The sequence below is a fragment of the Phascolarctos cinereus genome, unplaced genomic scaffold (assembly GCF_003287225.1).
Source record: "Phascolarctos cinereus isolate Bilbo 61053 unplaced genomic scaffold, phaCin_HiC Scaffold_1;HRSCAF=81, whole genome shotgun sequence".
NCBI lineage: Eukaryota > Metazoa > Chordata > Mammalia > Diprotodontia > Phascolarctidae > Phascolarctos > Phascolarctos cinereus.
Window position 1 is genome coordinate 113,415,245 of NW_027555514.1, and position 25,588 is coordinate 113,440,832.

General features: G+C 38.1%; 1 pseudogene; it reads left to right on the forward strand.

Annotated features, from left to right (window-relative positions):
* Positions 1–22,447: 22,447 nt before the first annotated feature.
* On the forward strand, positions 22,448–24,464 carry LOC110219233 (mortality factor 4-like protein 1 pseudogene; annotated as a pseudogene).
* Positions 24,465–25,588: the final 1,124 nt, after the last annotated feature.

Below are 25,588 nucleotides of genomic sequence, written 5' to 3' on the forward strand. Positions count from 1 at the left end.
GTTCAGTATGGAAATTACCTACCTAAGGACAGGAGCCATGATTCTTTTCTTTTTCAGAGTGCCCAAACTATGTTCATCACAACCACCCCCAAACTTTTGGAACTTCCAGAGGAGAACTTAAACCTAGCAGGTTTTTCTGATAGAGCCCTTCTTAAGCACCAAACTTTGAAAGTGTATTGATGGTTTTCTATTTTTTTTTAAAGATGCACTGGGAAATTCAAGACTTGGCAGTGGGGGGGGGCACATATACTTACTCCTGTATTAAACCCAGGACTAAAACTATGTTCTCTCAGATCTCTGGTGGCACTTTCTATGTAGGGGACCACAGTTTGACAAAGAATGGACAGCTCAAGGATCTGGAAGTTGAAATTGAGTGCTTTTAAGACGTTTTCTCTTTTGTTTTTTATGAAAATGTAATAATAGAAAATGTCTTGCTGAGCATTCACATCTTCCTTCCTATAATTAGTATGGCACCTGCTTCCTAAAAGTGTATCACAGAAAAATTGGGATTGAACAAATTTTAAAATCATCAGGTCTTATCCCTTGGGGCAACATGGAAATTACTTATCCTTTAGAGTAGAGGTATGCAAACTTTTCGAAATTATGAAATGAAATCTTTTTGATCACTTTAAAAAGTGCCTTCTTTTTTCTTTATTTAAATTAAATTTTATTTATTTTTCAATTAAAAAGCCCCCTCCCCATTTTGAAAAAGAAAGAAAAACAAGAACCTTGTAACCATACCGTATTGGCCATGTCAAAAAAAATATGTCTCAACTTGTACCCTGAGTCCATCACTTCTCAGTCAAGGGGTGGGTAGCATGTTAAGTAAGAGTTAAGGTTTTAATGACATATAATATAAATTTGAATAAACCTAAATTCACAGCCATCTATAATGAACAATCCATGCATATTAAGTACCAACAAGCAATACAAGTTAGTAGACGTTAAGGTAACAAAGTGTGGTGATTTTAAATGACATCTCTCTCTTTCCTTTTTATGTGGTTCTGTATCTGGGTCAGGTTAAAATAAATTTTAATATACTTCCCCCTATAATGGCAACACTTGCACTATTCCTAGTGTAATTCGTTGCCCTTTGGGAACAAATGAACCTGCGTCAAGATGAGAGCATTATTTGGAGCCACTGTACAAGGAAAGAAAGAAAACTGGGTTCAGAAATAGCACTCTCACACAAGTGATTTTGCAGGACCACTAAAACCTTCCTCCTTGGAATCTGAATAAGCTAGGACCCTGGGTCCTCCTGGAACACTTTTTAAAACCCTGCTTTTGCTTAGAGGCAGATGGGCGTACAGTGGATAGAGTACCAGGCCTGTAGGTGGGAAAACTCAAGTTCAAATCCAGCCTTAGACGCTTATTAGCTTTGTGATCTGACTCTGGGAAAGTCACTTAACTGTTGCCTGCCTCAGTTTCCTCATCTGTAAAATAGGGATTATAATAGCACCTACCTCCTAGGGCTGTTGTGAGGATCAAATGAGGCATTTGTAAAGTGCTCAGCACAGTACATAGTAGGTACTTATTTCCTCTCTTCCCCTTACTTTAGAGGGTCTAGCAAAACTTACTGTTCCTCAGTACCCTGCCAGCACGACAGCAACCCATCAATGCCTCTACTGATATGATTGCGTTATTTTTATGACTATTATTGAATTATCATAGATAATAACTTGCTCTCTAGAGAATATAGAGAGAAGTAGAAGGATGAATAGCTATCATAATTCAAGGTTATAAAGGACTTCTGAAATTCCATGATGAAAATAGCCAGGATTACATATTTTTTTCCCTGAAAAAGGCAGACCCTGAATATTATCTGGAAAGCATTATCAGTTGCAGCACATAGAAAGGAGAATGGGGCCTCACGCACCTTAGTGTCACTGCAGCACACAAGGTGGGGAATTGGGCCTCACATGGCTCCTTCCCAGCCTTGCCTGTGATACTAAGTGATGGAAACTTTTCTCTGTTATCTCAGTGTATCATTCTGTTAAATGGGGGGGGCAATAACAGCCACCATGTGCTACACTATGTCAATTGTCACATAGAATCAATAAGGCTCTTTATAGCATCCCTGCTATTTCGCTGTTGAGCTATGGGGGTTATTCTCCTACTCCAGTAATCGAAGGGTACTTTTTGGTAAGTAGCAGGAATGTGGTTAGTATTATTGTGGTTTCAACAAATTTTACAGGTAAAAGCAATGAGATAAGGAGTTAATAAGGTTTGCCTAATGATGGCAAATGCCAAAATTCTTTCTCCTAGTCTAGAATTTTCCAATTCACCACTTAGTTCCCTGAGGAGGATGATACTAATGAGCTACCATGAATCTCTAAAGAAGAACTGTGGTTCACTGCATTGATGTAGCCAGTTTACATTGCGAGGGTGTGCTACCAGAGGAAGGCTAGAATTTCCTGGGACTCATCCTAGTTAAGCATAAGACACCAGGCTGCCCCCAGCACAGAACTGAGAATCACTGGAAAAGCACTAAATGGATGAATTGTTACTTGTAGGGAAAGAAATAAGCACAATGTTTCCAATTATTCTTCATTACAAACAACAACGAACTGTTCTAGTTAGCTGGGGTAGTAGTTGAATGGAGAACAATATTGAGTAAACCATGCTAAAGAAGGCTGAATGTGGGTCAATGAAATTTTTGAAAATTCAGTCCCAGCTTTATTTTAGCATGTTACTGGCAAAGGCAATAATGAGTACAGTAGAAAACAAATAGCAAGAACTGTAAATAAATTTTGAAGCACAAGAAATCCTTTTAGTCCAATAAATATATCTTTTTTTTAATTTTGGACCAACAAGAATTATTTCTGATCTAATCCAGGACCTCCCAAACCAGCTGTTGTTAATGTGAAGGATGAAGATGCTTAACTGCCCAGAGGAAGGGGGGAAAACAACAACTGATAAGCTGATAAAATGTTTTATGAAATGTGAAAATGTGAGTCCTTTTAGAACTCTGATTAATGCAATTATAAATCATGAGTCCAGAGGACTGAAGATGAATCACATCAATTACCTCCTGCCAGAGAGGTAATGGACTTAAAATCCAGAATGAGAATTGCATTTGTGGACATGGCCAATGTGGAAATTGTTTTTGCTGTACTACATATCTTTCTTATGAGGGTTTTTTAATTGTTCAATTGGGATGAAAGAAGTGGGAGGGAGAGTTAATAAATGTTTATAAAAATAAATACATATTAAAAAAGAAAATAAAATGTGCATCCTGATTTTTGATTTAGAAAATATGGTCATCCAGAATGAAAGGTCCTATATATACCAAAATACTCATGGCAGCACTTTTTGTTGTAGCTAAGAATTGGGGAAAAAAAAGATGTCTACTGATGGAGAAATGGCTAAATAAATTGTGGTACATGAATGTAATGGAATATTATTGCCACTATATGAAATGATGACTATGAAGGATACAGAGAGGCATGGGAAAACATATGAAGAGATGTAGAATGAGGTAAGCAGAGTCAGGAAAACAACATACATAAGTACTACAATAATACACATAGAAAGAACAAAAGAAAAATCAAAACTGAATAGGCCCTAGAGGAGAAATGAAAAAAAAATTCATGTCCCTCCTCCCTCCCTTGAAGAGATGGGGGACTGTGGGTACTGAACATTGTATCTACTGTCATATTCAGTTGATACATTGATAAGTTTTTCTAGACTGCTTTTTTCCCTCTTTCTTTGTTATAAGGGGTGCCTTGATGCGTATTGGAGGGGATACCTATTTTCAAAATTGAAAGTGATATAAAAATGAGATATCAATAAAAATAAAAACATTTTTAAATAGTCACCATATCACTCTCTACTATCATGCTTACTCCATTCCTGTTAGGTATGCCTATATATTCCAGCTCTTGGGCTATTTCTATTTGTTGGAAATCGGTAAAGAAATTTTATTGTAGATGGATTCCTATCATTAAACAAGTGAATTCAATGTATGATTCAAGTTTTGCCTGGATAGAGTATTTTTCTTCATTTCAAATTCTAAGTTTCTAGGCAAGTTGGCTTGTAAAGTAGTAAGTCATCTACCATTTTTTGTTCTGGTGGTAGAGGATTTGTAAGGATATACAAATAGGTTTTTTTTTTTAATGTGGTTACATACTATTCCTGTAAATTTGGTCATTACTATTTATATGCTTAAATATTTAAAAAATTCACTATACTGATGCATCTAATAAATAAATTTCCTAAAAATGAATTTCATATAACATTTTACTTTTAAAAAAAGCAACAAGGAACTTCTATTTAGATCTTTCATCTTTTATATCTGATACACTAATCACAGATATAAAATATTATATGGGTATCTATTTAAGAATTAGTACCATAGGTCAAGAGCAATCAGTAAGTCCCAGTTTTCATGTGAGAACTTTACCAAGTCTTTATTTCATCTTGAAAATCCAGCATTAGGTTTATGTTACCGTTTTCTGCTTCCAACTATATTCTCACCAACTTCTATTGCCTCCAGAAGATATGCCCTCTGGTCCTACAACACATTTTAGATAGGTAGATTTGAATGCACTAGAAATTAATTATGGCATAATTATATGTACTATATGTAAGAGTACTGCATTTAGAGTCAGAAGAGCTGGGCTGAAATGTTGGTTCTGCTGCATACCACCGACTTGACCTTGGTGGTGGTGGAAAAATGTGTCTGAACCTCAGTTTCCCTAGATATAAAATGAGAAAATTGTAGTAGATAATCTCTAAGGTGTTTTTTAGCTCTAGACTCTATGAGTAGATTTAGCTCCTTAACTTCATTTCGGCCATCTAGTTACATGATAATCATTTTAATGCTTTGGTGATGTTCCAACAATCTCTCCCCCTTTCAATCTGTCTTATACATTATTGCCAGATGCCAGACTTCCTCAGGCTCAGCTTTCATGATGTTGCTTCTCTATTAAAAAACCTTCAATGCTTCACTAACTACAGGACAAAGTCCAAATTCTTTTTTTTTTTTTAAATTTTGGAGGCAATGGGGGTTAAGTGACTTGCCCAGGGTCACACAGCTAGCTAGTAAATGTCTGAGGCCAGATCTGACTTCAGGGCTGGTGCTCTATCCATTATGCAATCTAGCTGCCCCAAAAGTCAAATTCTTTAACCTGACTTTCAAGGCCTTCCACTCCCCAGACCCAATATACCTTTCCAATCTTATTTTTAATTATTTACCTACCCTGTTCTAACCAACCTGGTCTATTCACTATTCTTAGAATATTCTATATGTATGACCGCTTTCATGTCATCCCTTTCATCTCAAATTCTACTCCCTATTCTATTTAAATAGGTGCTGCTTTATTCAATACCAACCTTCATCTAAGGCCTAATTCAAATGTGTATTCCATGAAATCTTCTGTGATCAACTCAAGCTAGTGCTTTGTCCTTCTGAACTTAGGCCACTTATTGTGTTGCCTGTCCTATCGCTCATTGGCACAGTTATACACACATGTATGCATATATGTATGTGCATGCATGTATGTGTATACACATGCATGTTACATAGAAGCACATGCACATATGTATATATGCTTAGTATATATGTGTATATTGACATATGTGTGCATCTATAGATAGATCGGTCAAGAATCACATATTACACTCGTTTGAATTCCCCACATTATATAGAACCGTGCCATAGGTGGAATAGACGTTCAATAAATATTTGCTTAATGAAATGAATGAATGATCTTCTGATCCTGAGATTGACTATGTAAATGAGTGAGAAAAAAACAACTGGACTGATAAAGAAAGATCCGGAATCTTTTATGTCTTTTCTCTTGGAATTTATCCCAACTCCTCCACTATGTGAGTTAATGGTTTCCAATGAAGCTGTTTTTAAAATCCTTCGGAAGGAAGGCAAGATCTCATTCAAAGCCTCCATGCCCAGACCCAGGACAGCTTCTTACCTTTTTATTTCCTTTTGGCTAAAAGATAAGTGTTTGGTAGTGAACCTCCTGGGTTCCAGGAGGTTTTATTTGTTTCTTAGTCTTTAAGGAAAAATACTGAATATCAAAGCAGAGACATGGTTTTTTTTTAGACTTAGTTAAAAAAATCAAGTGTGAGGCTTTGCCTCACCTTCATATTTAGTACTGAACAATATGACAACATTCAATTTATTTTGCTTATTTCTTAGATGCTGTTATTCTACTCCCTCCCAATTTAATACAATTTAGATTTCTAAAATTTAATCTTTACTGAGCTAGCTCTTTGGATAGAAATTAACTTCTAGTATAACTTAGTATCAGTTTTGAAATTCCTTTCACAACTTTTTACATAAAATCTATAGATTCAAGCTAAACTTCCTTTAAAAAATGCACTCAGCATTACACAGAAAGGAAAAGCAAGCAATAATCCACTTTTACATTTAATTTTTCTTGTCATTCTCTCTCAGAGTGCTCTTAGATTCTGGCTTCTCAATTCAATTCTAGAAATGAGGTAAAGTGAGTTCCTAGATAGGGCTGCAGCCATAGAAAATTGATAAGGGTTTTGTCCAACAGTTATAATGGGATTGAGCCTCCTGTAACCATCATGAGAGAAATTTCTTGGAACATTTAATTCAGCTTCTCCAAATCCCATTACAACAAACTCCAAGAGAATGTCTGATTCTTTTAGTGAACCAAGGAGGGCTTGAAATAAATGGGCCATCAATTTAGGCAACTTGTTTTGTGAGACAAATATTTCCATTACTGTAACTTGATTTGACCTTTTGAACCCCATGGCCAAAAGTTTGACAACATTTTGTAAAACATAAAATGCTTTGCAAATATGGTCACTATTTAGTCAAATACAAAGAACTGGTTGACAAAATGTGATTTAATCATTTAATGAAATGAAGGATTTAATTTAGTTTTATTTAGGTACTTGCAGTATATAACCTACCTTGAAAATCAGTGTGATATAGGGGATAAAGGGCATCAGAGTCAAAAAGACTTGAGTTCAAGTCTTCTTACTGACACATATTGGCTGTGTTTCTCCAGGCAAGCCATCCTTGCCTCGTCGTCGTCGTCGTCGTCGTCGTCGTCGTCGTCGTCGTCTCGTCGTCGTCTTCTTCTTCTTCTTCTTCTTCTTCTTCTTCTTCTTCTTCTTTTCCTTCTTCTTTCTTCTTCTCCTCCTCCTCCTTCTTCTCCTTCTTCTTCCTCTCCTCCTCCTCCTCCTCTTCCTTCTCTTTCTTCTCTTTTCCTCCTCTTCCTCCTCCTCCTCTTCTTCCTCCTCCTCCTTTCCCCCCTCCTCCTACTTCTTCTTCTCTTTCTCCTCCTCCTTTGTCTTATCATCATCATCATCATCTTCTTCTTCTTCTTCTTGTTCTTTTTCAGGAGTAGCAGTAGGAAGAAGAGGAGGAGGAATGAAAAATAAAACTAATTATTTAAAAAATACAGCAACTTTAAAATCATGGAATATCTGGAATTGAGACAACTTATTTTTTTAATGAAAATTTATGATACTTTTTGTCTGTGAATGTTAGAATACCAGGATTTCAGAAGAATCAAAACTGTAGGTGACCCAAAGGCAATAGAAAGACATAAGGTGGTTACAAGCAGGCTTCAAGAGTAGTGGCATAGACTATATCTTAAAGAGCACACATGATTTGAAGAGGAATAAAGGATATGATTGGTCATGTAGCAAGAGTGAGGACCAGTCTGAGTGGTACACTGGCAGCCATGACACAATGAAAGAACCACAGGCAGAAACCCAGGATGCTGGGCATGCATTCTATAGAGGATGTACAGAAAAACAGGGATAGGAGTCACCTAGGCTGAGAAAACATGGAGGTGTTATGTTCTGCACCAGTGGAGAGAGCCCTGGCACTGGAGAGGTCATAGATCCAATGAAATACTGAAACAGTAGTAGCAGCAACACTAACAACAACATTTACAAAGTGCTTTAACGTTTGCAAAGCATTTTGCAAGTATTATCTCATTTGACTGTCATAACAACCCTGGGATGTAGGGGCTATAGTTATCTCCATGTTAGTGATGAAGAAACGGAGGCACACAGAGATTAAATGACTTGCCCAGAGTCATACCACCACTAAATTTCTAAAGCAGCAACTGAACTCGCTTCTTCCTGACTACAATTCTAGCCTTCCCTCTAGTGAGCCACCTATACTGAAAAGTACAACTTGAAATGCAAAGAATCATGGATTAAGGGGGTAAAGGTGGTCTACATGCAGTTTTGAGGCTCTAACTGCATGTGCCAAGAAGAGGATAATTGAATCTTGTGCAGGCCAAAAGACATTTTACCTCAATTATATAGATGTTTAAGGAAAAGTTTTAGCCTGAGTCATTCAAACAATTGCCAGATTTTCCACATTTCTTCCAGAGATGTAGATAGAAGCCATGGCTACACATAATCAAGGTAATTATTTTGGTCATCATAGTTGCCAACATGAATCATTCCACGAAAATCAGAGCGATGAGGCCTGTCCTGTTGCGCTGGGAGGCCTGACCATAGACGCAGCAGTCATGTAGTTTTTCCCAGGAGTTTGCTCTAGCTTCCATTACTGTGTGATGGTAGCATTCAGGCCACGAATGACATTGGCAAACATCTCTCAAATCAAATAACCATTTCTCAACAAAATGTTTCATTAGGGGACACTTAACTGCCAAAATGTTTGTTCCTGATGAAAATGCCTATTTTTCAATTTGGAGTGCCAGTTTGCTTCAAACATTTTAGCATAAACAAATATTTGGAGATAATAAAAATAAACTTTTCTTTTTAGATGTCTCCATTGAGTGATATTTTGAATGTTGAAAAGTGCTTCTGGATAGACCCATCTGTGAAATACATTAGTTTTAGACTAATATTGTTTTGGTTAGAAACAAATCTACACATTGTTTTTATGCTGAGAAAACTTCAGATTTGGTAGCTCAAACAAACTTTTTATTAGTCTATTTCATAGGATCATAGGATTTTGGAGTTGGAAGGGACCTTAAGAGACCATCTAATCCAGCTCCCTCATTTATAGCTGATAAAAGTGAAGCCCAGAGAAATGAAGAGATTTTCCTATACTCTGACAATTTATTAGCATTCATGATATGCTTATGGTGTGCCAGGCATTATGATAAGCACTGGGGATACAAAGAAAGGCAAAAGCAGTCTTTGCTCTCAAGAAGCTCACATTCTAATGGGAGAGAGAACATGTAAATAACTAAATATATATGAGATATATACACATATATGTATATATAATACACATATACACATGTATACAGACAGCCAATACATATATACACAACAGACACATACAAAATGTATGCACAGATGTATATGTGCACATTTATATGCATGTGCATGTATATATGTACATGTATATAATCTCTATATATGTAATCTCATTGCGAAGGGCACCAAAAGCTATGAGGGACCATAAGAGCCTCCTAATGGAGGTTTGGCCAGAAGCTGGGTCTCTCAGGGTTCTTGTGACAGTCAGATGAGATAATATTTGTAAAGTGCTTAGCACAGTGCCTGACACACAGTAGGTGCTTAATTAATGCTTGTTCCATTTCTCCCCTTCCCTTTCCTTCCCATATGACAGTTTACAGGATACATTTATCTCACTTGAACCTCCAGATCACTATGTTTTCAACTACACCCACTGCCTCTCCAACTTCTTTCCACATCAGCTCATTTGAGTATTGTTTGTAATTGCCAAGGAAATCAATTTTTTTTTTAACAAAATCCCATTTCTTTATGTATGTTGACTTACAGACCTATTTTCATATTAATATAATGGAACCATTACCCTTTTGTGGTGGGATGGCTAATTAACCGAGAAATGATCTTTAAAAAAAAAAAGAAAGTAAAAACCTCATTAATTTGTCTCCCAAGTCTTGATGGCTAAACCCCAAAAGAACTTCATCTTTGAGACACGGAAAAGTGAATACAACAAAAAAATCACAGCACAACTGATTTTTATCATGTTTTGAAATCTCTCAGCTTCCCAGAGTCTGATTTCTTAACTAAACTTAAATGTTTTGGGGATTCGAGTCCAAACAAAAAATCAGTTTGTAGGATTTTGATCAATCAACAGTTCCACAACATTTCCATGCCTCATAAAATATTCAAAAAGCTTAAACATTTAGGGAAGAACGGCTTGAGGCTAAACATATTTTCCCAATTTGTCCTAATTCAGACAGTTAAACTTGAAAATTAGCTCAAGAAGCTAGCTTTACAAACTGAGCCTGCCCTTTGGTATTGAAATTAAATAATGAAATTATATACATAAGATGAATGTAACAAACATATGATAACATGTATAAAAGGAGGATAAAATAATCCTATTAAGAGGATGATAATAGCTGGTATTAATTATGTGCAAATAAAAGTTCTTTGTAAATACCAAACACTGCTACCCTTGGGAGAAAGGATGAGATGACAGCGCAGAATTTGTTTTCTAGCACAGGCAGAGTTCATGGCTGGGGAAAACCAATGATGTGGCATGGTTTTCTTTTTCCTACCTATCTCTGGCCACTCACTGCCTTAAGGAGACAGAGCAGATGTAGTAAAAGAAAGAATAGGAGAGACTTTCATAAGTTTTATGAAATTTATAAAATTTATCTGCTCAAAAGAGATGGGATTGAAACAGAAGTTTTTCAAAACAAAACAAAACAAATGGGATCAGTACTCTAACTCATTCCTTTGGACCTCAAAGAGCCAAATGTAATGGGGGTGAGGTTATACAATTTTATCATTACTTTCTGCCCTCTGACAAACTATCCCCTCAACTATTCCAAACACAGAGCTGGTGGTTTGATTTTTCAACATTTTGATAAAAGTCCCTACTGTTACCTCTATTTCAGCATTTAATAAATCTCCCTTCAAGCAGTGCTTTCTTATAGCTAACCTAAATCTCTCACATTGCTGTTTATGTAAGCTCCATGAGGGCTGGTAGTTATGTAATCTTTGGCTCCACAACGGCAAAGACCCTATATATTTAAATGTCAATCTCCCTCTGTGCCTAAAAGAGTGGGTCTGCACACAGCAAGCTCTTAACAAGGTGTTGTTATGCACCCTAGTCAATAATAATAATACCTCTGCATATATATTGAAAGTGATTATTTTACTTTCCCAAAGCCTTCTCTTCTCTTGGATAAATAATCTCCCTGGACAATCTTTGGTGACCCTGCCAAGGTCAACAGAACAGATCCTCTGCCCTGGTTGGATCTCTCTCAAAACCACACCCAGGGGCTAAGTTTCTACTTTCAGGCTTCTTAAAAACACCAGCAGCAGGAGAAGGTCCTCAGGTTTCTTAAATAAGCTCAGGCATAAGTATGAGCTGCCAGTGGCTGCCATTTCTGGGATACAGCTAATACCCTTTTGCTAGCGTCCTTAGAATATGACTTATAATAATTACACGTCTCTGTGGAGAATACATAGCTTCTAAATAAAATATTCCAACTTTGTGGATGGGTTATCAGGATATGCTGGGGGAAATCAAGTAATGTCAGGAAGTTCTTTGATTAATTCCTCTTACTACAAGAGAATACAGGGAGAATATTATTAAATAGGCAAAGGTCATTCCTGGTGACCCTTTCTTTTCTCCCATAAATAACTTGTATAATGCCTCCTAAGGGTATCCAGTATTCTTTCACTGTTTCCACTCTTCTGATTAGAGGAAATTATCTGATGAGTCACTGATACCTTAGTGTGAATTAGCTTAATGTATTACACTTAATGTGCATTTAAAAAAAAAAGAAGACTTCTGCAGTAGAATCAAAAGGAATGAATTTCTGATGGTGGAATTTCAAACTGTTTGTGGAAATAATCTGGGAGACTAGACCTTAAGATTTCCCTCAACTGTAAATTAATTACTAATTTTAAGTCTTCACAATTCCAAACGGCTTTATTGTTTTGAAAATATATGGTGACATACACAGCTAAAGAGAAGGATTTTTTAGTCAAAATTGGTACATGTATTGACATATCTAAACACAGCAGCCTCCATCATTTACTTCTATATTGCCAAACACTTTGTAACAGAACATTCTATTCCATAATATATTTATGTGTCTTCCATGAATTAAAAAGAAAAGAAAACCTGAATTTCATAATACTTTCTTCATTCATAATAATTTTGTTGGCAGGGAAAGCATCATAGAAACTGGTGCCTGGGGGTGACAATTCCAGAAGCAAACTCACTATTTCAATGACAAACATTGATATTTGCCTGCCCTTGTGTATACAAATGCAAGGAATGAGACAGTCTGCATTCTCAAAGAGCTTTGCGGTCTAATAGAGGAGACAAGTACATATATAAACATATAAAAATAAAAATAAATTCAAACAAATACAAGGTAGTTAAGTACAAAGTGAGTTGGGAAGGAGAGCATTAGCAGATGGGATGGTCAAAGAAGGCTTCCTTCAAGGTGGTGTTGGAGCTGAATCTCGAAGGAAGAGAGGATTTCTATGAGACGGACATGAAGAGGGAGTGGATACCGGGCATGAAGGATGGCCATTTCAAAGGCACAGAGATGGAACAAGGAGTGTTGTGTTTAAGAAACAGAGAGGAGATTGATTTGGCTGGATTGTAAAATGAGAGAAAGGGAATAACATAACACGAGGCTGGAAAGATAGGTTGCAGTTAGGTTGCGAGAGTTTTAAAAGCTAAACAGAAGAATTAATATTTTATCCTTGAGGCCACTGGAGCCACTGAAGTTTGTTGAGCAGGCTAAGGGAGAAATCACTTTAGGCAACTGTGTGGAGGATGGACTGGTGTGGGGAGAGACTTGAATCAGAGAGATCAGTTAGGAAATTGTTTCAATAGTCTAGGTGAGAGTTGATGAAGGCTTGAATTAAGGTGGATCAAAGTTAATGATAGTATTAAAACATATATTCATTTTTATAGAAATTAAGACAGCTAGGTGGTACAATGCACAGAGTGCCAGGCCTGGAGTGAGGAAGACCTGAGCTCAAATCTGGCCTCAGACATGTACTAGCTGTGTGATGATAGGCAAGTCACTTAACCCGTCTGCCTCAGTTGCCTCATCTGTAAAATGAAGATAACAAAACTACTTCCCAGGGTTGTTGTGAAGATCAAATGAGATAATACAGCACTTAGCACAGTGCCTGGCAGATAGTAAGGGTTATGTAAATGTTAGTTATTATTATTATTGTTATTACTATTACTATTATTATTATTATTATTATTATTATTATTATTATTAAAACATGGGGTTGGAAGGGCCATCTAGTTAAGCTGTACCAGAACAAGAATACCTTTTACAACAACATCTCCAATTAGTTGTTATCCATCCATTGCTTAAATAATAACAACAATAGTTTATCTTTATATAGACTTTGTAGAAGCAGTCAGGAAATGGAGAAAGAGCTGGTCTCAGAGTCAGAAAGACTTAGATTCAAGTCCATATCTGACACATAGTAAAATCACTTAACCTATCAATGACCCAGGCAATTCTACATAACTTTAAGTTGTAGGAAGGATGCTGGCCTGCCTAGGTAGAAGGAGTTTCTGTTCCGGAAGTTCCCTATACCAATACAGGTCTAGTAAAAATAATAATAAATGTAGCACTCTAAAGTTTTCATAGAATTTTACATACATTATCTCATACAAATGAGATCTCATTTGTATGAGATAATATGTGAGGTCAACAAGCATTTATTAAGCTCCTACTGTGTTCTAGGTACTGTGGTAAGTTCCAGAGATACCAAAAAACAAACAAATTTAAAAAATCAACAGTTTCTGGTCTTCAGGAGCTCATAATATTATGGAGGAGACAACGTGCAATCAACTATGTAAAACAACATATATATTATCTTCTATATATGTACACATACATGTATGTATGCATGATGAATTAGTGGTAATCTCAGAAGGAAGGAACTAAGATTAAGAAGGATTGGGAAAAGCTTCTTAGTTGAAATGAAGTCAGGGAAGCCAGGAGATGGAGATGATGAGGGAGACTAGTTCAGACATGGGGGACTTGAAAGGTCTATATCTAATCCATATATATATATATATACACACACACATCACATACATACATATACTTGAAGTTAAGTAAAGTTCAACTTATAACCTAAAAATGAATAAATAAAATGAAAAAGTAAATGATTTTACAGTTAAATTAATATCACCACCATCATACAATCTGCTTTACAACTAGGTTAGAAACCAAAGTAATGTATTACCTCATCATCCTATATTAGACTAGATAAAGGTAATACCAATCTTTGTAATGTGTCAGGTCATACATTTATAATTTAAATGCTCAAATGCATTAGTGTTTCCTTTTTTCTTCTTTCTTTCTTCCTTCCTTCTTTTCTCTTTCTCTTTCCTTCCTTCCCTTCCTCTTGTCTATCTGTCTCACTCAGGCTGGAAGTATAGTGTCTTCACGGGCCCAATCCTGCTGCTGATTGACCTGGAAGTTTTGACCAGTTCCATTTCCAACTAGGTTAGAGTCAATTCATCCTTCCTTAGCTGCCTGGTAGTCCTCTGCTCCCAGAGGCTCATCATACTGGTGCCAGACCTAGTGAAGATGGTTGATGGGCTTTAAGCCGACTTCAATTCAGAACCTCTAAGCTCAAGAGAGTCTTCAGCCTCAGCCTGGGCTTACACTCATGTACCGCCATGTGCAGCTCTTAGTATGTTTTTGACATCTTTTTTTTTTACAAAGTTTTTCCAGGGGAAAAAAGTAAAAAAGAAAAAAAAAACACTTTACCTGACATACCCAAATGGTAGAAATATAGATTTGTGTAAATTCAAACATTTAAAAATTTACTACTGTCACAATTAAAATATAATTCACTGTTCTTTTTGCTGCAAGAAATGTCAGACCTTCAAACAGTTTCCTTAAATGGGCAAAAGCCTATTATTTAATATCCTTCAGCTTCTCAGTTTTAGTTCTGAACAGAAACAGATGATATTCCAACTAAATACTAACACAGAAGTGAGATTTGAAGCTTGGACATTTTGCCATTTGCCCTAAAACGAATCTGAAATTTATAACTCAGGAGTAAACAGTTAATTTTTTTCTTCTGCTTGCATAACACAAAAACAACTGAACCAGTCTGGCATAAACTTTCCCCTCCAAAGTCACCTTTGTGCTGAAACCAAGCACCTCAGGTTTCAGTCAAATAACTTACAGATGAGAACAAGCTTCTAAAGAAAAGAAAATTCTCTTGCAATTTTAACTACAACATTAATTATGGGCAGCTGGGGACAAAACTTTTTAAAAAAATAATTAAGTGGGTCAGAAGAAGTGCTTTCTTCTTTTGTCTTGTTTTCAGATGCATTAGCAATAAAAAAAATATATATATCAACAAGATGGAAGTTTACACCCTCCCCTCCCCTTGCTTTTGTGAAACTATTGTAGATTCAAAGCCATGTCTATTTGATGGAAAACATCTGAAAAAGTCAATCTGGGCTTTTTGGCCATATTAACAGCTGATTTGGATCACTCTATATTTGAGCCAATCAATTAGGGAAAAATTACTTAGGATGACTGAACACTCCTTCCCCCACTCTAATAAATTCAATGGCTATAAGTAGAAATTTCTATAACAATTATACAATAATCTAACTTAGGGGTTCTTAACCTTTTTTATGTCATGGAACCCTTGGGCAGTAGAGTGAAACCTAAAGATGTCCCTTTCAGAATTGTTTTTAAATGTATAAAATAAAAATTCATAAGAAACCAATTATATTGAAACACCATTATAAAAATTTGTTAAAAATAAATGTATAGCCCTCAGGGTAAGAGCTCTTGATCTAAATGTTCTTATTCTCTTTTGTCCCTTACCCTAGTGGTTTCAGTAAGGGTACTGGAACTCCAGCTATACAAGGAGAGAGGTGGTCTTAGAACTATAGTCAAATAAATTGACCATTTAGTTCATAGCTACATGCAGTTCTCAACTATTAAAATAATTTCATTGACTAGTGATAGAGCTAGGACTTGAACCCTGGATTCCCAATTACTAGTCCAAAAAAACCAGCCGCCCCCCCCAAAATCCAAAAGCAAAAACCAATTACTACCCCAGTATTCTTTCTGGGGAACTTTGCTGCTTTTTCCTAATTATATCTTGAATGGTGGCAGTAAGATAAAGGCATTCCATGAACTTCTTTCTCATTTTTCTTTGCCTCACCCTGCTCAACTAAAATTTGACTTTATTCTTATGAGGACCATTATTAAATAATTGGCATTTTTTCATCATAGTATTTTTAGCCTGAGTGTGTAATTCATAGAAAGCTCAACAATTTGAACCCTATCATTTGACTCAATCATTGGAAGAAGCCCTTTGTTTAATAAATGCTTAAGAGAATGACTTCTCTGAGTATTTAGGCATTATTTTGATAGAATGATGAAGTCACCTATCTGATAATTCCATACAACAAAGCAGCAAGCCATCTATGCCTTCTCATCTCGCATGATTCCTGTTTAGTTTTTTTTTTCAGTAAATCTTCCATACAGGATTTTCCCCAATGTACTAGAGACATTTCTCTGGTGTTTAAAAATAGCTCAGAGGTACCAGTGTATTATGGGATGACCACCTGTTATTCCTCTCTCTTGCTACCTAACCAGACCCACTTCCTTTTTCAGTCATTAATGATGTTTTTATGCTCCTTCTTTCATGAAAGTCCTTGTTAACAATATTTGACATTCTTACCCTCACTATGCATCTTTCCATTAACCTTTGGGTCAGCTGTAATTTTGATTCTACAGACATCATAGTGTACCATTATTCTTTCATTCAGCATCATTGGGAGAACATCCATGCTAAAAAATGAGGTCAAGAAACAATGTGGAATCATTGAAGGCACTATGTAATTTTCTATGATCTAGCTCACTTTCTTTCTGTTCAATTCAGGGTCCAGTTCAGTATTCACCTGCAAGAGAGATGTATTGAAAGACTAACTCAATGGGCTGCCCATCCAACTGCATTGCCATAATCTGGATCATCCCATTCACATTTTTATTTTATGGTGCTATCTGAGGGACTGAATTTTCTACCCTCTCTCATGTACTTCTGTTGAATTCCATGTACATTTGTAGATAGCTATCCTATTTCCCCTTTCAAATGTGAGGGAAGAACTATGTCATTTCTGTTCTTTCAGACTGAATTCTTTGAGAACAAATTGCTGTTCTCAATGGGGAATCAGGAGATCCTGGTTAAATATTGACTTGCCAGCTGTGTGATCTTGGGTAAGTCACTCTACCTATATAAGCCTCAGTTTCCTTCTCTACAAAATGGAGTTAATGGAGTTTAAGACAATCTATTTCACAGAATGGTTGTGAGGAAAGCACATTATAAAATGTTACATAATAATAAGAGCTAAATTTCGCTATAGAACCTACTATGTGCTAGGTACCACACTAAGCACTTTATGAATTTTATCTTATTTGATCATCACAACAACCCTGGGGAGGGGTGCTATAATTATACCCATTTTTCAGTTGAAGAAACTGAAGCAAACAGAGGTTAAGAGATTTGCCCAAGAACTGACAGCTTCCATAAATATGAGCAGTTTGTAATACTAATAGCAAACATCTATATAGCACTTTATAGTTTGCAAAACACTTTACATATATCATCTTATCTGATCCTCACAACAATTTTGTGAGGGAAATGCTATTATTATCCCCATTTTACAGATGAGGAAACTGAGGCACAGAAAGGTCAAGTGACTTGCCCAGGGTTACATGGCTAGTAAGTGTCTGAAGCCACATTTGAATTCAGGTCTTCTTGACTCCAATTTCAGCCCTCTATCAACTGTGCTATCTTACTGCCTTAATACATGCTAACATATGCATTAAGTGTCCTACAAACCTCCTTGGTTACTAATTCATAGCTCTACACGTAACAAAGCTGCGGATTTGTTCAAAGACTAACATTTCATCTCCCTGGTTCCAAAAGGCAAGAACTCAGGTTCTCTGCTTCCTCAAAAGAAACAAAGATGTGACATGCTACTGATGGGCATTTTGGAGCCAGAACTAATCCAGAGGTTAAGAACTCTCTGCCAAAGAATACTAGGAAGAGAAGGGAGATTAAGAGGCTTTTTCTTCATAGCAGTCAAACAGGTAGTTGCTTTCTGCCCTCATCTTTAAAAAACAACAACAACAAAATAAAATCTGATAATGTTTGTACTTCCTTCCACCTGAGAGTAAATAGTGATGGATCAACATGAACAAATTGGTTCTGAAAATGCTTCTTAGACTTTTTTTTAACGCAAGGGATTCATAGCTAAGTACTGAAAACCTCAACTTCTGCAAATTACATAGTATGAGGTCGTGAGAACTCTAATTAAGGTAGTGGCCTAAATGCCAGAGTAGTTCACAGTATTTGTTTGCTCACAATCCTTTTTTTTTGGGGGGGGGAATTATATGTGAGTTGTGGTTTTTCAAAGCAATTTACTTTCATACTTAGTCAAAAATGGAAAATTTGAGAAAAAATTTTCCAGTTTTTGTTGACTTGATGGTGAGGGGTATACACTTGTGAGATTTTGGTTTCTGGTAACTAAAAAAAGCGTTGAACGATGAAACCAAACTTCTGTGAGTAGCAGATGTTAAAAAGGAAGCACTGGGCCCCAGAACCACAGAAATGGGGGAGTAGCTTGGGAGCAAGCCCAGATGCTGGGAAGATCCAGGTGCCAATCCTGCACTGCAAAGGCAACTATTACCTATGGTCTGTTAAGCCAGGTTTCAGAAGAGGTAAATCAGTGGTGTTAGCTAGCCTAACTAACATCATTCTGTAGGGGCAAGGAGGAGCATAGAATAATTCTAAAGGAAGGCTTTGAAAACAACTCTGAAGCAAGTTAGTCAATGAGGACATGGTAGTCCTTAAACATCTTTGGCCTCTTTCCTTCTCTGCAGGTTCTTTGTGACATGGTGAAGTATCTGTTAGCTTAAGAGGATGCCCAGCATCTCCCTGACATAACTGTTTCCTAACTTCAGCAATGGGGGCATAAGGTTTTAGGAAAATTGGTCAATGACGGGTTGACTAAGCAAAAACTCAGTTGCCTACTATTTGTCTAAAGCTTCTTCTAGATAGCGTAGTAGAGAAATGGTGTTAGAACTGTAGTCAAGTAGTTGGATCACTTAGTTCATGTCTACAAGCAGCCATCAACTGGACTTCAGGTTGGGTTGATTTATTCAGCTATTTTAATAAACAATTTTTGCACATTCTGTTACAACAAATATAAGCCAAACCAATTAGGTTGTTAAGACAGCTGAAAAAAAAATTACTAGACTGATTTTTTTAACCCAAAGTTTTTGTTGTTCATTTTAGAGATGGACCCTTGACAATTTGAGTAACTAAGTGCTTCCTCTCTCATTTTCTTTCTCATAGAATCATGTAATCCTTGTATTAGGAATGAACTTAGAGGTGATCTGACTCAACTCCTACTCAGAGCAGCAATCCCACTTACAATGTCCCTGATAGATGGTCATCCAAATTGCTGTAAAATCCTAAGTGATGGGTTGGAGCTACTACCTCCCAGGGCAGCCCATTCTATTATTAGACAGCTCTCATTATTTGCAATTTTTTTGATTATTATTATTATTAATAATGAGTAACATTTATATAGTACATAATGTTTGCAAGACATTACACATATGTCATCTTATTAGATCCTCACAACAACCTTGTGAGGGAGATGCTATTATGCCATTTTACAGCCGAGGAAACTGAGGCTGAGAGAAGTTAAGTGACTTGTTGAGGGTCCTATAACTAGCAAGTGTCTAAGGTAGGATCCAAACCCAGGTCTTCTTGATTCCCAGAAACAGCAATCTATCCATTGAACCATCTAGCTCCCTCTGACTATGTTGAGCCTAAATCTGACTCCCTAACTGACACCCAGGTCTCCTTGTTACGCTCAGAGACCATAGCATTTTATAAATGAAAGTTTAGAGTGCATCTGGACTATCCTATAATCCAATACAAATACATGCCCCCAACCAGATATCCCATACCTTCCCCACCCCTCCCCCACACCACTGAGTTGATTTGCCAGTTGTAACAAAGAGGGTTAGTGTCCAGAGATGGAGACAGGGATGATTATAAAAACAAAATAGTTTGGAGATCATAAAGACTACAATTTGGAGGGGCTAAAGCCAGAGGAGCTCATGTGATTTTTCTTTAACTTAGGAGAATTTCTCTGAGGAGATAAAAAATCTAGGGATAAAAAGTCTAGATTTGATAAAAAGGATCCAGGCAGAACCCAGGGGAACCTTTGGATCAGGGGTTGGGAGACTAGGGAGAAGACAATTTCTACCTGAAACTAAAGGATTATGCTTGAAGCCAAGCAAGAAACCCTACATGTTCGAGAAAGCAATCAAGTGGGCCGGCCTGGGAGTAAAAGAGACAGCTCTAACCATTTCACTGCCTTGATCAAAAATAAGATTCTTCTTATTGCTTATAGCAGAAAATATAGAATGCTTGGCAGTTAAAGTTTCCCACAGTTGTGCTCCAACTTATCTTTCCAATCCTATTCCATACAACTTCTCTTTATGAAGTCTATGTTGCAGACAAATTTGATTACCAGCCATTCCATTTCTTTCTTGCCCATTTCCCCAACCTGGTGTTGGACCTCATCATCTCGCACCTGGACCATTGCAATATCTTACTCATTCTTCTCACTTTTCAAGTTTCTCCTCATGCCAATCTATCCTCCACTCATTTATCAAAGTAATTTGCCCTAAAGAGCAGGTCCCCCTTTTCAAGAAACTTCAGTAGCTATCTACTGCCCCCAGGATTAAATATAAAAAAAATCCTCTGTTTGGCTGTTAGAGCCCTTCACAACCTTGCCCCTTCCTACCTTTCCAGTCTTCTGAGCTCAAATCTGGCATCGAGTCACTTCACCTCTGTCTGCCTCAGCTTCCTCATCTGTAAAATGGCAAGATAAGATAAAATAAGAGTACTTGTCTCCCAGGGTTGTTTTGAGGATCAAATGAAATAGTAATTGTAAAGTGCTTAGCAAAGTGCCTAGCACATAGTATGTGTTTAATAAATACTTATTTCCTTCTCCCCTTCCCTTTTCTCTTTCTTCCTCCCTTCCCTCCCCTTTCTTCCTTTATCCCTCTCTTCCTTCCTCCACTTATGCCATGATCTAGCAACATTGGCCGCTTACTGTTCCTTGCATAAAACACTCCACTCCCCGACTCCATACAGTTTCACTGACTGTACCCCACACCTAGAATGTACATCCTCCTCACCTGTGCTTCCTGACTCCCTGACTTTGAAGCCTCACCTAAAATCCCACTTCCTGCAAGAAGCCTTTTCTGCTCCCCCTTAATGTTAGTGCCTTCCCTCTGAGCTACCTCTATATCTTGTTTGTACATAGTGGTTTCCATGCTGTCTTCCCTGGTAGATATGAACTCCTTGAAGGTAGGGACTATTTTTGTCTTTCTTTGTATCCCCAGCTCTTAGTATGGTACCCGAAGCATACATAGTAAGTGCTCAATAAACACTTGTTGACTTAGCTTGACTTGCATTCAAAGGTCATCCTTCTACACCCAGAATGCCTCCTCTTTCCTCACCTTCCCCAGTTAAATTTCTCTTCTTTATTCCAGGCTCAACAGAGGACCCCTCCTCCAAGAAACCTTGTCTGATCCCTTCAGCTGAAAGTGACCTCTCCCTCTAAATTTTCCTAAAGCACTTGATCTGGATTTCCATATGTATCATATTCATTTGTGAACATACTTTACCTTTTCTATTTGAAAATACGAGGGAAGGGACCATCATTTTTTTTTGAAATGTGTCCCAAGTACCTTAAATATAGCAGGCACTGGTTAAATGTTTGTTGAATTTCACTGGGGAAAAAAAGAGGTAAAAGCCTGATGGTAACACTCATAGACAATTAGATCTGAGAGGCTCTGCGAGGTCATCTAGTCCAATGCCCTCATTCCAGAAGTAAAGAAACTGAGCTCTGAGAAATGGTTTGTCCAAGGCCATGTAGCTCATTAGTAACAGAGCCAGGACAACAGTCCAGTTCTTTCCGTGAGATTAGGACCTCTCAGGTGAAGGTCTTTGCAGGAAAAACTCAATTCCTTGGATAGGCATGGCAGAATCTATGTGACTTAGATATTTGGCTGTATCTATGATCTCATCGGTTGGAAATTTCTTTCTCTGTTCTCTTTTCCCACATACATTGTATTTAACCTGTTTATTTTTAAAGCTTTGTATCATGTCGTTTTTATTTTAGAGAAGTTGAAACAAGGACTTTAAAAATTGCTACATTAGTGCCAGTCAACAACTCCTATTAATAAAAAGCCCAAATCCCTAGAGTACAGATTGCTGACTTAGAAAAAAAATCAGGGCCAAATTGTGGCTGCTCAGGGTCAAAAAATGAAATATCTAAAAACAGAGGGAAAATATTACAATGATATAATTAAAAGCGTTTTTTGTGTTTTTTTTTTAAATAAGCAGTGAGATCCTGGCTGTTCTTTGTCCAAAAGTTAGCATAGTAAAGCAAAAGGAATGTTGGATTTGGAGTTAGCTATTTACTACCTTGAGTAAGGTTATAGAGCCTGGGTCTTAGTTTCCTCATCTGTAAAGTAGATTAGATGACCTCTAAGGCCCCTTCCACCTCTAAATACATGATCTTCTGATCTTCTCCGGGCATGAACACTTGGCCGTGTTTTTTGTTTGTTTTTGTTTTTTACGAACAGGCAGAACAGAATTGGGTAGAAGGACAAGAAATTACTGAGCAGAGTTTTCTAAGATTCTTGTAGGAAAACGAGTAATAACTTCTTACTCCCTAGAACCGTGACAGCAGCTGCAGCCCCGAGGGCCACTGCCTGCTCCTGTGTGTTGTGGGAGGCGTGAGACCACCGAGGCCCCGCCATGGCGCCCAAGCAGGCCCCGAAGCCCGAGTTCCAGGCTGGTGAGCGCCTGCTGTGCTTCCATGGGCCGCTTCTCTACGAGGCCAAGTGCCTGCAAGTGGCCACGGAGGACAAGCAGGTGCGCTACCTGATCCACTACAGCGGCTGGAACAAGAACTGGGACGAGTGGGTCCCAGAGAACCGCGTCCTCAAGTACTCCGAGGCCAACCTGCAGAAGCAGCGCGACCTTCAGAAGGCCAACCAGGAGCAGCGGGCGCGAGGGGCTGCCCAGGGACGCAAGGGCAGCGCGGCGGCGGCGGCGACCTCCCTACAGCTGCTGCAGCAGCAGAACGTGGAGACGCTCTTCCAGAACTTTCGCATCACGCCCTCCACCTCCACGGCCACGGCCACCTGGGAGGCCCCAGGGCGCCAGACCAGGAAGAGCAAGCAGAAAACGGGCACGGGAGAAGGGAGCAATGGCGGTGCCAGCACCAGCACGGCCAGGGGGGCCCCCCAGCCGCACCAGAGAAGAAGAACCCGACGCCACCCCTGTGCCAAAGACGCAGGGACGTCCGCCACCCGCGCCGAGGCCCAAGTCCAGATCCCCGTGGAGCTAAAGCCGCTGCTGGTGCAGGACTGGGACCTGGTCACCAAGCAAAGGCAGCTGTTCTCCCTTCCAGCCCAGAAGAACGTGGACTCCATCCTGGAGGAGTATGTCACGTACAAGAAAGCACGAGGTGAGGGGGATAACACGGAGTACGCTGCCGAGGAAATGGTAGCTGGGATCCGAGCCCACTTCAACGTCCTGTTGGGCACCCAGCTCCTCTACGAGTTCGAAAGGCCGCAGTATGCTGAGATCCTCGCCAGTCACCCAGACGTTCCCATGTCTCAACTCTACGGAGCTCCACATCTGCTGAGATTATTTGTTCGCATTGGAGCGATGCTGGCCCATTCGCCTTTCGATGAGAAGAGTCTGGCTTCGTTGTTCAGCTATCTGCACGATTTCTTAAAATACTTAGCAAAGAATCCTTCTGCTTTTTTTAATGCCAGTGAGTACAAGGGTGCTCCTCCTGAGTATAATCAAAAAGTTGCCTAAAAGTATAACCCTATTTGTTATATTTGGGTTTACAAAGGTGTTTTGTTAGCTCCTAAAATTGTGTTTGTATATTGCAGCAAATTGATATTTGTTTCTAAAGTGTTCTGTTTGAAACTAAGTGAAAGGGTAGTCCTTCTTTAAGCAGTTTTTACCAGTATATGGGATAATGGATATAAAGAGTGACACAGTGTAGGACGTTTCACAGTATAATTGACAAAGCTTGCTTGAATTCTGTGGTTCTGTTTCTTTAACACCAAGAACTTTTATAATCTATGTTAATGCAAAGTGATAAAACACAATGATTTCTGGTTTCAAAGGTTTAACTCATGGGGTTCGGTTGAAGACTTTTTTATTTTTTGGTGCTCATTTTATTTTTTGACGCTTTAAGTAAATATAGCCCCTTTGTGAAATGTGACTGTGTTATTCATAGACATTTCTCTCTGCCTAGATTGGGAAAGAGTGGCAACCTTTTGTGTGTGTGTGTATGAGTTTTGTATTCTAATGAATATTCTAACTTTCAGAATGCCATTATTGTATTATCTGTGGTTTTCTGGGAAATCTGGTCTTGCAGGAGCTATTTTACAAGTCTTTTTTCCCCTTGAAATTAAATAAAAGGGGATTGTACTAAATCATCACTGAGGTTCCTTCCATTTCTGATATTCTGGGGGAAAAACAATCTAAGAGTTTGTTTATTTTTTTATAGGGAAAAATATGAGGATTTTCCTATTTCTTATCAACTGAGCTTTTTACATGTGGTGAGCTGCCTACAATATACTGGCAAGAGCAGAATTCATGTCAGGATTTGGCCCTGTGTAAGAAGGAAGGAAAGACTCATTTATTAAGCACCTACTATGTGCCAAGTACTTTCAAAGTGCTTTACAAATATGATCTCATTTACTTCTCAGAACACGATAGGTATGTAGTTGCACACAGCAAATTAACTGACATGAAGGGTCATTAAAATTCTCAGTTTGATCATCTATTACCAGCAAGAAATCATCACCATTCTAGCACTCATTTGCAAGGCACTTCATAAATACTATCTCATTGGATCCTCACAACAACCTGGGAAGTCAGTGCCATCATTACCCCTCTTTCACAGTTGAAAAAACTGAAGCAGAGAGGTTGACTTGCCCAGAGTCCCACAGCTAGTAAGTGTCTGAGGCCAGATTTGAACCCCATTCTTCCTGACTTCAGGTCCAGTGCCCTATGCACTGCACAAATGTATTAATAATTCAGGATTGTATAAGGCTTTAAGGATTACAAAGCATTTTCACTGTGAGGGAGGTGGTACAAAAAGTTCAAGGTGTCCCAATTTTGCATGTCAATATCTATGTATAAACTGAGTCAGTCAAAGCACTTACTATGTGCCAGGCAGCTAGGTGGGTCATATAGAGTCCTGGGCCTGGAGTCAGGAAGACTTGAGTTCAAATGCCATCTCAGACACTTACTAACTGTGTGATCCTGGGTAAGTCACTTAACCTATGTTTGCCTTAATCCACTGGAGAAAGAAATGACAAAACTACTCCAATATCTTTGCCAAAGAAAATCTCGTGCATGGTATTGGAATGATATGGTCCATGGGGTCTAGGAGAGTCAGACACAGCTAAACTGCTGAACAATAGCAATACACCAGGCACTGTGCTAAATGCTGGGGAAACAAAGAAAGGTAAAAAATAGTCCCTTTCCTCAA